Raw genomic sequence first — 5,540 nt, 5'->3', positions numbered from 1 at the left:
AGCTGCATGCATTAATTTTCTCTACTGCATGTCCATTGTATGACTATATTACAAGTGATTTATGGATTCTTCTTTCAGTGGACACTTGGATTTTTCCCCTATTTTTTGAACTTATATGTAATATTGCTGTGAACATTCCTGTACATAAGCTCTGGTAAAAATATGCAAGAGTTTCTGCAGCATGTATGCCCAGGAGTGGAATGTCTGGGTCATACAATATCCAGTTTTAACTCTGTTTGAGGATGACAAATTGATTTCCAAAGTGGCTGTAAAAATTTACATTCCCATTTCAAATTTTCGTTCAATCTCCAAATAGAACTATTTGGATAAACAATTTTCCCAGCAGCATTTATTGGAAGGTTCTTAACCCACTGATCCATATTGTCATCTCTGTCATAAATCAAGTTTGCATATATAAGTTGTCTGTTTCTGAGATCTCTATTCTGATCTATTCATTCGTCTCTTTTTGTCTGTTTCTGTATAATTTGGGCTTATGAATATAGCTTAGTCGTAAGCCTTGATATCTAATAGAACAAGACTCCACTTTATTCTTTTTATTCAGGAGTTTCCTAATTATTCTTGCTCCTTTGTTCTTACATAGAAATTTTAGAAAGAGCTTATTGAGCCACCAACCAGAACAAAACAAACAAAACTTATTAGGCTTTTGAGGATTGAATTGAATCTATGAAGCAATTTGTGGAGAACCGACGTCTTTGCAGTATTGAGTCTGCCTATATATGCGCATAGCATAACTCCTCATTTACAGGAGTCTTCTTCAGCATCCTTTAAGAAACTATTACAGTTTTTCCCAGGAAGGGCTTGCCAGGAGGTACTTGGCCCAAGATTTCTCATGTAGTTATGTAATTTCTCCCCTAATAAAAAACTTGATTACCTCCTTTCTGCTTTTGTAAAATTTATTCTGTATTTTTCCCCTAATGTCTAAAGTTGGAACGCTTAGTTCATTAATTTTGAGCCTCTTTTGTGCTTAATTAGGAATATACAATTATCTGTTTCCCTCAAAGTAAGACTTAGCAGTATCTCACAAGTATTGAATATGAAATTCTTTATCATTCAGTTCTAAGAAATTTTAGAAATTTTCTGATTTCTATTATGACTTTTTTGGCCTGCAAATACATTTTTAAATTTCTAAACACATGGAAGTATTTCTATTTGTCTTTTTGTTATTGATTTTTAACTTAATTTTATGGTTGTTAAGTAAGTATTCTGTATACCAGTTTTTTGAAATTTCAGGGGACCTGTTTTATGCAGTATCATAAAGATTTTGTGCTTGAAAAGAACGTATATTCTGTAGCTGTTGACTGCAGTGTCCTGTATATGTCCTTTTCACTGAGCTTGTTAATTGTGTCTCTCAGAGTTTTTGTGTCCCCCCTTTTTTTGGTCTGTTTAATTTACTCTGAAAACTTAGTTAAAATCCTCCTTTTTGCTGGTGAATTTGTCCGTAGATTTTGAGGCTATGTTATCAAGTGCATAAAGTTTAGAATTATTATATTTTCCTGATGAATCAAAGCTTTTATCATTATGCATTGACCATCTTTATTTCTAGAAATGCTTTTTGCTTTGAAGTCTATTTTGTATAATATCAGTATGGCTCCATCAGATTTCTTTCTTTCTTTTTTATACCAGATTTATTTGTGTAGTATTTTCCCTATACTTTGACTTTCACACTTTCTCTGCCCCTATGTTTTAGATGAGGCACTTATGAAGAGCATAGAGTTGGATTATTTTTGTTGTAGTCTGACAATATTTGACTACTAATTGCGTAGTTTAGACAATTTCCATTTATTGGAATCAGTTTTTTTTAAAATTGATTAATTTATTTTTGGCTGCATTGGGTCTTCGTTGGCTGCATGTGGGCTACTCATTGTGCTGGCTTCTCTTGTTGCAGAGCACAGGGTCTAGGCACACGGACTTCAGTAGCTGTGGCACACGGGCTCAGTAGTTGTGGCACACAGGCTTAGTTGCTCCGTGGCATGTGGGATCTTCCCGGACCAGGGATTGAACTCGTGTCCCCTGCATTGGCAGGCAGATTCTTAACCACTGTGCCACCAGGGAAGCCCTGAATCAGTTTTATATTTGGTATGGTAGATTATTTTATTATCAAAATATTCACTGACCCTTCCTAACAGCTCCTCCTTACAAGGCCCCTCTCTTCCAGGCCTATCCCTGTTAAAGTATTATACTTCTGAGGCTATTAACATCTAAGCCCATTAACGGGCTTGATCGTGTGATTTTATGTATTTATTTATTTATTTTAATTTTATTTATTTTTTGTACAGCAGGTTCTTATTAGTTATCCATTTTATACATATTAGTGTATATATGTCGATCCCAATCTCCCAATTCATCCCATCACAAAGCGTCCCCCACCCTTTCTCCCCTTGGTGTTGATATGTTTGTCCTCTGCATCTGTGTCTCTATTTCTGCCTTGTAAACCGGTTCATCTGTACCATTATTCTAGATTCCACATATATGCGTTAATATATGATTTTTGTTTTTGTCTTTCTGACTTACTTCACTCTGTATGACAGTCTCTAGGTCCATCCACATCACTACAAATGACCCAGTTTCGTTCCTTTTTATGGCTCAGTAATATTCCATTGTATATATGTACCACATCTTCTTTATCCTTTCTTCTGTGGATGGGCATTTAGGTTGCTTCCATGACCTTGCTATTGTAAATAGTGCTTCAATGAATATTGGGGTGCATGTGTCTTTCTATTGTAAATAGTGCTGCAGTGAACATTGGGGTGCATGTGTCTTTCTGAATTATGGTTTTCTCTAGGTATATGCCCAGTAGTCAAATTGCTGGGTCATATGGTAATTCTATTTAGCTTTTTAAGGAACCTCCATACTGTTCTCCATAGTGGCTGTATCAATTTACATTCCCACCAACAGTGCAAGCAGGTTCCCTTTTCTCCACACCCTCTCCAGCATTTGCTGTTTGTAGATTTTCTGATGATGCCCATTCTAACTGGTGTAAGGTGATACCTCATTGTAGTTTTTTTTTTTTTCAGAAATTCAAAAATGGCCTTTTACTATCCACAATTAAAAATTAATCTTGTAATAATTTATACTGGAAAAGAATCTGAAAAAGAATACATATATACATATAACTGAATCACCTTGCTATACACCTGAAACTAACACAACATTGTAAATCAACCACACCTCAATGAAAAAATAATAAGTTTCAAGAGAAAATATTTTAGCATTTAATGTCTTAGTATTAATCAACATCTACTGATTCAAAAGTTAAAAAGTATGTCCCATTAAATGTATGCACTTGAATTATTAAAAAAAAAACTTGGAATTACAATAAAATACTCAATATTTTGCCCATTATGTAATTAGGTAAATAGAATTATGACATCAATAATTAGTGATTAGTAATATGCCAAAATAATTTCATACATTTATAAATATATCCAAATCTCTTCTAGTTTAATTGTCCTCAGAAACCTAAGAGTACCACTCAATCATCATTTTACTTGTCATTTTCATCAGACACCATTCTTTTTGATTTTGTATTCTACTGAATACATCTTTCCCTGATTACTTTTGTTTTACTGAAAAGAAAAATAAAATAGTTTTCTTGGAAACAAAATGAAGTCTAAATTAATTCAATAGCTGCTGAAATTTCACCTGAAATTTTAAACAGCTACAAATCCACATTAGCTTTAATATATAGCTAGTACATAATAAAAATTAAAGGGGCTATTTTGGGAAAGTTGATGCAAGGAGAAAAATTGATTAAAGTATATTCACTGAAAGTCCTGTCATCAACATTTTTATTTAGTTTAGTAAATGCTAGAATATAAATACATAACAATATGTTCTTTCTTATCATGGGTAGTCTTTTTCTTTTTTCTTTTTTTTTTTTTTTTGCGGTACACGGGCCTCTCACTGTTGTGGCCTCTCCTGTTGTGGAGCACAGGCTCCGGATGCACAGGCTCAGTGGCCGTGGCTCACGGGCCTAGCCGCTCTGCGGCATGTGGGATCCTCCCGGACCGGGGCACAAACCCGTGTCCCCTGCATCGGCAGGTGGACTCTCAACCACTGTGTCACCAGGGAAGCCCTCATGGGTAGTCTTTTATATAACTAAATTTCATGGCCAACATTTTACATAACAAAACAACACAAGAGGGCTTCCCTGGTGGCGCAGTGCTTGAGAGTCCGCCTGCCGATGCAGGAGACGCGGGTTCGTGCCCCGTTTCGGGAAGATCCCACATGCCGCGGAGCGGCTGGGCCCGTGAGCCATGGCCACTGAGCCTGCGCGTCCGGAGCCTGTGCTCCGCAAATGGGAGAGGCCACGACAGTGAGAGGCCCGCATAACGCAAGAAAAAAACAAAAAAACAAAAAAACAAAAAAACAAAAACAAAAAAAAACAACACAAGAAAAATCTGTAAATTATCAGAAATGGGGCAAGGACATCAGAAAATAATGCATTTTATACAAATTATAGAGGACAGTTACAATGAAAACACATTATTTTCCTCTCTAACTGAATTTTACAAGATAAAGTCAACACATATTATTCTGCGCACTGCTAAGAGTGCATAAACACTGTGGCTTTTTCAGAAGACAGTGGTCAAAGACAAATGTTATCTTGATGACATATATTGTTCTTAGTTCTTAACTGGAGTTGAGCTTCCTTTCATAGTCTTCTTTAGGTGATAGTAGTTTGGCAAGATTTTCAACAGGAAATCCAGTTGTAGTGTCTGGGGCTGTGGCCGCTCAGTCTGTACCCGATGAAGACAGCCTGCTCCATAAATCACTGTGTTCTCAGGGATGACTTCAAATGTGTTCAGGTTGCAACAGGCCTCAATGATGCAACCACTTGTCAATATTACGTTTCTGCCTACATACGCATTTGATTCAATAATATTATTATCTCCTATTATCATGGCTTGGGAATAACAGCCAACTTCAAACACATTATTCGTGCCAATGATCAGAGGTTTGGGCTCTGAATCTGCAGCCTCAGAGTGAGCATTTATGATGAGCACCTGTTCTTCTATTACGTTACCTTTGCCAGTCACTATGGGCCCGGCTTCCGCAATGATTTGTGCTTTAGGGTGGATCACTGTCCTGGGTCCTATAGTTACATCACCCCTGATTTCACTCTCTACACACACAACTGCTCCAGGTGCAATCTTCACACTTTTTTGAGTCTTTTCTGACATGGTTCGGGCCCTGTCTCCTCATTGTAGTTTTGATTTCATTTTTGTAATAATTAGTGATGTTGAGCAGCTTTTCATGTGCCTCTTGGGCATCTGTATGTCTTCTTCAGAAAAATATCTATTTAGGTCTTCTGCCCATTTTTGGATTGGGTTGTTTGTTTTTTTTAATATTGAGCTGCATGAGCTGTTTATATATTTTGGAGATTAATCCTTTGTCCGTTGATTCGTTTGCAGATATTTTCTCCCATTCTGAGGGTTGTCTTTTCATCTTGTTTATAGTTTCCTTGGCTGTGCAAAAGCTTTTAAATCTCATTAGGTCCCATTTGTTTATTTTTGTTT

At 36.5% G+C, this 5,540-nt stretch overlaps 1 pseudogene; it reads right to left on the bottom strand.

Moving 5' to 3' along the window:
- Nucleotides 1-4,646: 4,646 nt before the first annotated feature.
- LOC103080416 (dynactin subunit 6 pseudogene) lies at nucleotides 4,647-5,204 on the bottom strand (annotated as a pseudogene).
- Between the last annotated feature and the right edge of the window lie 336 nt (nucleotides 5,205-5,540).

The sequence above is a fragment of the Lipotes vexillifer genome, unplaced genomic scaffold (assembly GCF_000442215.2).
Source record: "Lipotes vexillifer unplaced genomic scaffold, Lipotes_vexillifer_v1.1 scaffold1465, whole genome shotgun sequence".
NCBI lineage: Eukaryota > Metazoa > Chordata > Mammalia > Artiodactyla > Lipotidae > Lipotes > Lipotes vexillifer.
Note: the sequence above shows the minus strand (reverse complement) of the source record. Positions and strands in the feature narration are given on the sequence as shown.